Source organism: Leptosomus discolor, chromosome 11 (assembly GCF_034619465.1).
Source record: "Leptosomus discolor isolate bLepDis1 chromosome 11, bLepDis1.hap2, whole genome shotgun sequence".
Classification (NCBI taxonomy): Eukaryota; Metazoa; Chordata; class Aves; order Leptosomiformes; family Leptosomidae; genus Leptosomus; species Leptosomus discolor.
The window spans coordinates 17,927,391-17,938,885 of NC_141401.1; the positions used below are offsets into that span (position 1 = coordinate 17,927,391).

The window sequence follows — 11,495 nt, forward strand, 5'->3', positions numbered from 1 at the left end:
GGCTTTGTTGCAGAAAGAAGGCACACTTTTCCTGTCGGAAGAGTTTCTGTGGGGTGGCTCTTGGAGACCATCCTCCATAGGCTTCTCCCTTGGGGCTGGTGGATGCAGGCAGGCTTCCCCCCATGAGCATCCCCCAGGGCTGGGGTGCAGCCACCCCCCACCCCCCTACTGTGAGACAGCATTAGGTTGTGTGATTAAAGGCTCATCTCCATGAATGGAGAGGAGCAGAGGAACAGCAAGAGGTGGAGGAACACTGGGAACGTACACAGTGCCAGGGGTTGCCCGAGCCAGCTGCTCCCAGGGCTGTCCATGGGCCAGGAGGTGGCACCCGTCATGATGGTCAACTAGGGCAGCTCTCCAGATCACCTCTTGGACTGAGGAGGTGACTGCCTAGGGGTGAGGGACATATTATGGGATGCAGGGGTATTTGGGGATTGTATGAGACTTATTATGGGATGTTCAGGGTGAGAAACCAAAGGTGGGGAAAAGGAGGGATCAAGGTGGTTTGAGGAGCCATGAATGTGGGGAGAGAGGGATAAAGATGTGAAAGAGGCTGTGTATCATCTATCGAACTACTGATCTACCAGTTTGAGGTGTATATGTGTCTGTGCCTCCTGGAGATGGATGTTCAGCCTTGCTGCTGGCTGAAGCTGGGCACATGGAGCCATGGCAGCCTCAGCTGTGCTGGGCTGCTGGATTTGGCAACACCTAAACAGAGCATCCCACAGCTGTTACACAAAGGGTGCTGGTGCAGGCTCGCAGGCACAAAGGACTACTAGCAGTGTCTGTAGCTGGTGGCATACATTTGCTCTAACGATAAACATTTATAATGGGCAAAAACATAAAAAGGGAGAGAGAGAGACAAAGGGGGGAAAGGGAAACCTCTCCCCAGAGACCAGCTGGTGTGAGAAGAAGCACTGAGCTCCCAGTTGAGCAGCAACCTTGTTCTCCCCTCCAGTGCAGCGTGCTGATGGTGGTGATGATGTATTTTGTGTATTTTGCTTGATCCCATTTGTGACGCTACCAGGGTGCTCAATCAGATGCACGTGTTGTACGCTGACCGGTCGCTGACTTGCTGCGCGAAGCTGTTTATCGACAATTCGTCTCTATTCAACTGGGCGCGACTGGCTACCGCATGCCCTGAACTTTGTCCTCGAATATGAACGAGAACCTGCCAAAGCGGGAGCAGGGGAAGAGTGAGGGGAGACCAGAGTTGCGAGGCTTTCCCAGGGGAGCATATCTCAGGGCTGGGGTGCAGCCAGGACCCCAAATTGCTGGCAGGGAGGGCGGCGTGAGTGCCTGTAAGCGACAGCACGGAGAGAGTGTAACAGGAGCAGAGTGGCGCAGCGGAAGCGTGCTGGGCCCATAACCCAGAGGTCGATGGATCGAAACCATCCTCTGCTAGACAAACTGTTTATTCTTTTTTTTTTTGCTTTTCCCAGGTTTTGGGGTTTTTTTCCGACCTGTCTGCTCGGACGCCCCGGGTTGCGCGGCCCCGGCGAGGGCCCTGCGGGGCCCTTCACCATCGCTGCCTGGCGCTGGGCGAGGCAAAACGGGGGGCCGGAGGAGGGCAGTAAAAAAAATAACCCACCCACCCCCAATATTAAGCCGGCCCGTATGGGTATACGGACCCGCAGCCTTGGCGTGTATTAGCGCCACGCTCTGACCCACTGAAGTAACCGGCCGTAGTGGATGTAGAAACCCGCACCGTGCCCTACTGCGCTGGAGCGCGGGAGCCGCCCCGCTGCGCGGGAAAAGGCGCAGGACAGGCAAAAGAAGGTAGCAGAGGATGGTTTCGATCCATCGACCTCTGGGTTATGGGCCCAGCACGCTTCCGCTGCGCCACTCTGCTGTGGCTGGGGCCGCGAGTTGCGCATCCTCGCCCCATCTCTCCACCCCAAACTTGGGGGCTACTCTCTTGAGGGGCTCGGCCTGCAGCCCAGCTCTGGGGCATGCTGCAACGGGGGCGGTTCCCGAGGGGCTGGGTGACCAGCGGCAGTACCCTCACCCCAGCAGCACCCACATCCCGTGCGAGGTGGCGTTGGCAGCCCTGCCGCCCCCCCAAACTGGGTGATGTAGATTGGCAGATACGTCAGGAAGAGAAGAGAATCCAGTTCAGGGCCATTCCCAAATCTCAGGAGGATGAACACTGTAACAACCGTTTTGTTTTTCCTCTCTTGCTTTGTCATAACTTTTGTTCTAGTGGTAAAATAGGAAATCTTAGCACCAATGAAGACCTTGACAGTTAAGACTCCCATAATGTAAGTTTCTTCACAGAATAGAGAAGCAAAGAGTAAAAAAGCCTTTGCATTATTAGACCTGCTACCTGATTTCTATAAAGATTTTCTAGACGAGGAATAGACACTTCTCAGACAGAGAACAGACTCACATACTAAGAATCACATTACTTATTACTACACATACTGAGAAGAGCACCTAAAACTGAAGTAATGCCCATGCTGCTGCTTTTCTGGCAAACGGGTGCTTTCTAACAGGTTTCCAGTCTGTGCAAGCAAATTAAAAATCAATTTTTTTCATTAGATGCAGTCACTATTTTTGCCATATTCCTTGTTGTGAAATAAAGAACTGTGTGGTCTGATTGCTCTAGTAGTAACATAGCCATATTTCCACTGCTAATATATTTTGATGCTTATTATATATTTGCTATATATAAGTATGTAGCATGACCTTTAATGGGGACATTTTGCTTATTTGAAGGAGGCTGATAAAGAATCCAGCTTCCACCAATAAAAATAAGTATGGACGTCTATACCATCCTCAACATGTTTTCGCCCTGCCAAAACCCCCCACCAAATATACACATAAAAGCAACTTTCAGGTGTCTATGGGTAGAATGAAGGATTCCAGATTTAAGTGTAATTTACCCTAAACCAGACAGAATGAATCATCTTGTGAAAGTACATATTTCTTGTCACTGAGAACCCACAAAGAGTTCAGTTGCCAGACCCTTAACCAGCAGAATACACTTTAGATAAAGCCTACTGCTTGTCATAGTGCTCTTTTTTATTTTCCTCTCGTGTGTACTGAATCACCTCATTCTCTAGATTTCCTTACAAATCCCATTTTCCAAAACTCCTGAGGCTTTGGCCGATCTTTTCTGGACTTGTTTAGTACAAAAATACTGAAAAAAAAAAAAAAAATTTTGGTGGCCAAAACTAGACACAATACTGTGGTTAAGGATATACTGACAAAGGAACTGAACAGAAAAATCTCCTTTTTTCTTCTGTACAGGCTCTTCTTGTCAGCTCTGCTTTTATCCAGGTTTGCGTGGAATTAGGAGAGGTATTTTTGTTAATGGGGTGCATTTTTCAAGCCCATGCACCTGGCAACACAAATTCCAGCCGTGACTCTTCACAGACTGGGAGGGACAATCTTCAGCCCCAGGGTTCCCTAAACACATCTTCTATTACAAATACAATTTTAATGGGGTTTTTTCAGCACAATGCCTTCCCAGATCTAGCAAATCTAGCAGCGCCTATTTGAATCATCTTCAGCGGGATTAATGTCACATAACTTGGAACATCTGCACCTAAGGCACTCACCTCAGACTCCTCTTATAGTCTACAGAGAGAAAGTGAGCACTTCGGACTGTAAGCCATACAATATGTTTTATATATCTACTTTCTACGAGCTTAATCATCTAAGGAAATTATATTTCTTTCTATTCACAATAGCAGGAGTTTAGATATTAGCTCAGAAGTCAGCTTCTGCCATGCAGATTGCACCTCGTTTTTGATGTTGCTCATGACATGTAGGCACTAGAGGGAGGTGACCAGGCACTATAGCAGTGAAGGCTATATAAGGACACCCATCCAATAACTTACATCAGGACCACTTACGATAGCATAACTTTGTAAGATTTACATATTTCTTTTCACAGATCTAAGTTTAAATTTTTCTTTAAGCTCTTATTTATTCAAAACCCAAATATTTTCAGATGATTTGCCAAAATCTGACAGCTGAAAATGTTGGAAATATGTCCCGTTTCTCTGTCAATCAACAAACCTTTCAGACTAACGCTGTTTCTTACCTGAAACCACATGAACATTGAAATCCAATTAAAAAATCTTTCACTTCTCAAGGTTTTGTATTCATTTTTATTTTCTTTAAGAGCCTGATTTTCTCATGAATAATAAAAAATAGAATTAGAGCTCCTTGTTTGGCAAACATACCCCCCGCCCCCAATAATTTCCATCTTTTCCTCTTTTTAGCCAACTGAATATACCAACTCTACTTTTCCATTCTTCAGGTGGAGAGTGTTCCTCTCTTCACCTCACTCCTTGAAAACCTTTTCAGAGCTGAGATTAATGAAACATCCTAGGGGATACTCAAGCAAACAAAAGCCTTGGAGAGGCTGTCATCAGTCACATGTGCATATAAATAACCATTCCTTTCCTGTACACCCTGGTCAGAATTAACATTTTCTTAGCCTACATTTTGATTATTTTCGGGCCTGGATGGAATTATGTTGATAGATAGGATGACAACTGAGTGAAAGATTACTATGATGATCATCATTGCTACCAAGCCAGCACTGGGTCCTACAGATGTGTTGAAATCTAAAACTGACTGGGGCCTGGATTAAATGGCAGGTAGCTACCTGAGTGCCAACTATTTCCAGCCATCCCCTGGAGATGCTTTTCAATCTTCTTCTTCTGCAGGGTGCCTGCGTGCCTAGCTGTGGTATCACAAATAAGTGAGATGATTGTTGCAGGTCCTGGTGGCTAATCAGGTCCTGGTTTTTAATCTTGGCTTCCTAGCTTGCATTTAAGAAGGCCAGGTAGACTGTAATTTGTAGGTCAATGTCCAGACTGGTTAGTCCAAGGCTAGACAGAAACGGCTTGATGGATAACTATCTCTTAGCAAAACACAACTTCATAAGAACACGGGGAAAGTCAAAGACCAAGTGACAAAAGTGAAGTACCAAAAAAAACCAGAAGGGGAAGTCGTATAATGCAAACACCGCTAGATGGGAGTGTAGTCAAAACAATCTGAAACATCAGTTTCTATTACAGTGACTTTGGCTTGTGCAGGTGCAGAGCTGGTCCTAGTTGAACTGCAGTGACTTAGTGTCATTCATTTTTATTGCCAACATGAGATGGAATAAATCTGTCTTAAAAATACAAAATCTACATGTTGACTTTCACATGGGGTATCCTTAGTTTCCCACCCAGTAGCTGCTCTGTCAATTCCATGACAGAAATAGAATGCTTGTGTTCAACCAGACAGTCTCAGCTACATCATTGCCATGGTCTCTGTGTGTGAGTGTCATCTAGAAGCTTTCGTTTGGAAGACAAGGCACAACAGAAGACAAGTCTCTATCCTTGGTGCCAGAAAGTCTTTGTATAATTCATTCACACACTATTAATTTGTACGTAGCCTCGGGTAGTTATTTACAAACTCCATCTGGAAAGTGAAGAGAGAATAGGCAATGTGAGTCTTCCAATACCAAAACTGTCACCTGAAGAGGCTATGGAAACTCTTAAAAGTGTCTTTCTCTCTCTTCACTGAGAACACTCCACTGAGTATCTAGTTGGTTTACCTGACTTTATCAGAAGTCCTGGTCAACAGGGGAGGTCCCAGATGACTGGAGGCATGCCAATGTGACGCCCATCTACAAGGAGGGCTGGAAGGAGGATCCAGGGAACTACAGGCCCGTCAGCCTGACCTTGGTGCCAGAGAAGGTTTTAGAGCAGTTAATCTTGAGGGCTCTCACATGGCAGGCAAAGGACAACCAGGGACTCAGGCCCAGGCAGCATGGGTTCATGAAAGGCAGGTCCTGTTTAACCAACTTGATGTCCTTCTATGACCAGGTGACCCCCCCCCAGTCGATGAGGGGGAAAATGTGGATGTGATCTACCCGGACTTTAGCAAAGCCTTTGACACCATCTCCCACAGCATTCTCCTAGGAAAGCTGGGGGCTCATGGCCTAGACAGGTGCACATTGAGCTGGGTTAAAAACTGGCTGGACGGCCGAGCGCAGAGAGCGGGGGTGAATGGAGTTCAATCCAGCTGGCGGCCGGTCACAAGTGGTGTCCCCCAGGGCTCGGTATTGGGACCAGTCTTGTTTAACATCTTTATTGATGATCTGAATGAGGGGATTGAGTGCTCCCTCAGTAAGTTTGCAGATGACACGTTGATCTGCTCGAGGGTAAGGAGGCTCTGCAGAGGGATCTGGACAGGCTGGATCAATGGGCCGAGGCCAATGCTATGAGGTTTAATAAAGCCAAGTGCCAGGTCCTGCTCTTGGGTCACAACAACTTTTTTCTGTTTCAGGTGAGTTTGTTTATCCTACAGGTAAGTCCCTAACATGTCCAATACAGCACAAAGTCCTGAGATTGTTTTACTTGGGCAGGTAGGCACAGCTATTTCTAGCTTACAATATAGACTGCAAATTCTACTAGGCCAGTAGTTTTCTCTGTACATTCAATGCGATGAGAATTAATATTGATGAATACAAGTAATGAAAAAACAGTTGCTTCAAAAATATTTCTTGTAAAGAGGTTAAAACCTGTATAGATACATTGCGTAGTCTTTCTTGTCCATTCTGTTGTACTATATACTTCTATTGAAAATAGGTGATTTTGGAAAGTCATTATGATACAGCTGCAGCCCAGTAACTTTTTTCTCATACTTCTTTAGCTTATGATTTCAGCATTAGAATAGTAAACAAACCAAAAACTTCTAAACTGATTTCATAATAAAAGCACTTGAGCATGTAGCCTGAAGGTAATTTATGCACATATGCATCTGCTTTAAGAACTTGACCGTATTTCTCCGAAAATACTTCTAGTCAGATCCTTGAACAAACTCTGTTGGAAACATTAGCTTTGATAATATCAGAGACTTATCAAAATTTTAGCCAGCCACCTGCATTTGAAGAGGTATAGATGCAATTCTAATGTTAAGAACCTTGCTGAAATATGAGTGCAAAGACTTTGCCTGCTGAAGCTTGCCTATTCTTCCAACCATGTAAATCACATAATACAGAAAAGATAATTCTGCACAAACCTCACCTCACTATCGAACAGCATTTTTTCACTGTAGTTGGGCCCTCTGACAGCAAGCCAGGAAGCAAAGCTGAGGACAAACCAAAGATCGTCTAGTTCCAAATTCCTACCGTGGGCAGGGATACCTTGCACTGGACCAGGTTGCTCAAAGCGCCATCCAACCTGGCCTTGAACACTGCCAGGGAGGGGGCAGCCACAGCTTCTCTGGGCAACCTGTCCCCGCGTCTCACCATCCCCACAGAAACCAATTTCTTCCTTACATGTAATCTAAATCTAACTGCTTTCAGTTTGAAACCGTTCTCTCTCATCCTATCACCACACTCCCTGATAAAGAGTCCCTCCCTACCTTTCCTGTAGGCTCCCTTTAGGCACTGGAAAGCCACTGAAAGGTCTCCCCGGAGCCTTCTCTTCTCCAGGTGGAACAGCCCCAACTCTCTCAACCTGCTCCAACAGGTCTATGTCTTTCTTACGCTAGGGGCCCAGAGCTGGACGCAGGCAGGGTGTCACCAGAGCAGAGTAGAGGGGGAGAATCACCTCCCTTGACCTGCTGGCCACACATCTCTTGATGCAGACCACGATGTAATCGGCTTTCTGGGCTGTGAGCGCACGTCGCTGGCTCATACTCAGTCTTTCATCCACCAGCACCCCGAAGTCTTTCTCTGCAGGACTGCTCTCGATCCACTCATCGCCCAGCCTGTATCCGTGCTTGGGATTGCCCCAACCCAGCTGCAGGACATTGCACTTGACCTTGTTGAACTCCATGAGGTTTGCACGGTCCCACCTCTCCAGCCTGTCAAGGTCCCTCTGGATGGGCTCCCTTCCCTCTAGCTTGTTGACCGCCCCGCACAGCTTGGTGTCATCCATAAACTTGCTGAGGGTGCACCCGATCCCGTTGTCCATGTCCTCAATAAAGATGTTAAATAATACTGGTCCCAATACAGACCCCTGAGGAATGCCGGTCGTCACTGGTCTCCTCTTGGACATTGAGCTGTTGACCGCAACTCTTTTGAGTGCGGCCATCCAGCCAATTCCTTATCCACCGAGTGCTCCATCTGTCAAATCCACATCTCTCCAATTTAGAGACAAGGAAGTCGTGCGAGACAGTGTGAAATGCGTTGCACGAGTCCAAGTAGATGACATCAGTTGTTCTTCCCTTATCCACAAACACTGTATGTTTCCCCTTTTCCAGTCAGTGGGAACTTCAATCGACTGCTGCCACTTCTCAAGTATGATGGATACCAATTTTTACTCACAGACACACAGGTCCTACCAGTAGCTGAGAAAAGATTTAATAAGAAGATACAAGATGATGGGACAGACTGTAGAGATGAGGCGCAGGGCTCAGCCAGACAAGTGCATGGACTGACCCTGTCTTACATGTGACCAGCCTATTTTATACCCTTTTCTGTCTACCTTCCCTTTATTCCTCCCTGTTTCCCCTTCACTGGGTCACTGATTGACAGAGTTTGGTTTACTTCACTGTCTGCCTTATCATTTGTCCGTCACATTTGTGTCCCTGTAAGCTCTTTTTCATCACTTCCTTCCTTATCGTACCTTGCTGCACTGGACAAGGTCCTTGACCAGGTACCCCTAAAGGAGCAGACACTGCCCTTCCACATATCCTTATGAAGGTGTTCAGTTTTTTCACCATACAGGCTACGCCTACACTGCCTTTGCTAGCTTTGTTTAATGGCCCATGACTACTCACTGTGTTGGGGGGAGAAATTCACACTGTCCAAACGAGAACCAAAGTGTCAGGGGGTGTGGGATGGGGTCCCATGTCTTCAGACTCCACGCCAGCAGGACACCACAAACAGGAGCTTTGGGAGTATATGTTTCAGCTGAAGACATTTTTATAGAAGCACAAACTGTTTACACAACACAGAAGTAAAAGTGGAAAATGGTTTGTATGAGGGAGTGGCTTAACTGCAAAATGTCGGGTGACTCAGTTTACTCTTAAATTTTCTGCAACTGTATGAGCATCCTACCTCTTGCCCACTCCCCTCTCCAGTGAGGAGAAAAACAAAGGGAATTGAATAGACTCGTGGATCAAGGTAACGACAGTTTAATAAGGAGAGCAAAAGCCGTACACACAAGTGAACAAGGAATTAATTCACTACTTCCCGTTGTCAGGCACATGTCCAGCCAATTCCTAGAAAGCTGGGGCTCAGCAGGCCTAACTGTTGCTTGTGAAGACAAACACGTTAACCATGAACATGTCTCCTTCCTCCTCCATTCCCTGCATCATATGGTATGCAATATCCCATTGGCATTTTGGGTCAGGTGTCCCGGATCTTTCCCCCAAAGCCCCTTCCGTACCCCCACCCTGCTGATCCTTGGATGTGGTGGGACTAGAGAGAAAGTACTGTTCAGGAAGAGCCAAACTGTTGGTGTTTGAGCCACAAATGCAAAGCACACACCATACAGGCTGCTATGAAGAAAGTTGACTTCATTCCAGCCAGACACACAGCACCATCTCCACCACTTACTCCATACCATCTGCATCATGCTCAGGTCCAACATTTAGCTGATACATTCAAGTATGTTCTGCCCATCCCATTCACACATTGCTTCATTTCTACAGCCTAGTCAAACCTTTTCGCTTACCTAACCCACACTGCATTAAAATCTTTCATCTTTCTAGCACATACCTTCCTTTTTATTTCCCATTTTATCCGTTTCTTATTCTTCAAGTCCCCTCTTACCAACACTCGTAACTTACACTACTGTGGTGGGTGGACCTTGGACTGTAGCAGCCAGACTCCCAACCAGCCGTTCTCTCATGCCCCCTCCTTGACAAGACAGGACAGGACAGGAGGAAAAAATAAGATGGAAAAGCTCTTAAGAACTGGAAGATAATTGACTGATTACCATCATGGGCAAAACAGGCTGATTGGGGAGAATTAATTTAATTTATTGCCAGTTAAAATAGAATGGATGGTAGGAAACAAAGACAAAACTAAAACACCTCCCCCCCCTCCCACCCCTCCTTCCCTCCCCGGCTCAACCTCACTCCTTCATTCCCAAATCTTCTACCTCCTCCTATCCCCAAGCTGCACAGGGGGTATGAGAAATGGGTAGTTGTGGTCAGTTCCTAACAGTTTGTCTCTGTTGCTCCTTCTTCCTCACGCTTTTCCCCTGGTCCAGTGTCAGTCCTCTCTGCTGTCCTGCAGATAAAGTCTGCTGTCCTGCAGATAAAGACTGCAGTCCTTCAGGATAAACCTTTCCATGAGCTGCTGTTCCCCACTGCCAAAACCTCACCACATAAGCCCAATATGTAAGGAATTGTACAGTTGCCCTTTTGTGTTTGTAGTAGAGGGCCTTCTGGACTAAGAGACAGTGATGTAAATTAGGTAATAATCAGAAATATTGGAAGAGAAAATGCTGCTCAGACATGAGCAAGACCAGAATTGGGGTTGAAGTTAGATCAAAATAAGCAGAGAGGAAATAAAACAGGTCACATTTCACTTTAACGAACAATCCATCTGGCAAGCCAGAAAAAGTATCAGACAGAAAGTATCAGCTTCAATGAGTCAAGAAAACATTTCCTCCCTTAGCTTGCTTTCAGCCTACATGAGAAGGGAATTAATTAATATAAAACTACTGCAGCTAGCTGGCAGTGTTTCAGTTTACCCTTTCTGGTTTGAATTGAGCAAGTTACTAGCTAGTTTTGGAAAGAGATCTTTGTTCTGAGAGGAAAAAAAATCAGGTCAAGTCTAGACTTGAACCCAGTCCCTCCCATCAGTAGGAAAGGCTCTCCCAGCAGACACAGCTCCTCCCCTTCAATTGTAAGGTACTAACTTGTTTCTTAACTTGTTATTGAGGAGGTTTTTTTTGGGGGGGAGGGAAGAGTTCCAGGCTATCACTTTTCTTTTGATGGAGGAGGAAAACAACCTTTTTTTTTTTTCCAAACTACAGACATTTTGTACTTACGGAGATAAAGGTAGACTGATCGAGGGGATAGGAATTTTATAATCTACTTCTGTAACATTCCTACACTGAGTCAGGTTTACTTACTTGTTTGCAAGGCCAGATGTGCAACCACAACAATATATTCTAATACGCCAAATAAAACAGGCCAGATATGTTAGGATTGCTAAAATAGCACAAATAATTTCGAAAGCCATTACACTTCATTCATAAATTCCATTTTTTTTTTACTAGGGAAACACTTATGTTCTGTGCAGCTACAAAGAATCCATCAGTTGGATGGAGAAAAAACAGCCATCTGTTTCCTAAGTAAGCACTTGTCAATGCATCTCCTCAGGCTTTTGTTGATTCCTGATTCCTCAAGCTGCAGATGATCGTGTTGAGCGTGGAGGTGACTACTGTGTAAGGTAGGGAAACCATTTTCTTCATGTTGGATGAGAGGCTGGACTTGGGTCGTAGGTGAATGATGCCGGTGGTGCTGTAGAAAAGAGTGACTACCACCAGGTGAGCTGCACAAGTGGAAAAGGCTCACCT

At 45.8% G+C, this 11,495-nt stretch overlaps 2 non-coding genes across 2 annotated transcripts; one reads left to right on the forward strand and one right to left on the reverse strand.

Moving 5' to 3' along the window:
• The first annotated feature begins 1,332 nt into the window (after nucleotides 1–1,332).
• TRNAM-CAU (transfer RNA methionine (anticodon CAU)) lies at nucleotides 1,333–1,404 on the forward strand. The gene has a single exon. It is a non-coding gene; the product is annotated as a tRNA-Met (tRNA).
• A 376-nt stretch (nucleotides 1,405–1,780) lies between these two features.
• Nucleotides 1,781–1,852, reverse strand: TRNAM-CAU (transfer RNA methionine (anticodon CAU)). Its single transcript has one exon. It is a non-coding gene; the product is annotated as a tRNA-Met (tRNA).
• Nucleotides 1,853–11,495: the final 9,643 nt, after the last annotated feature.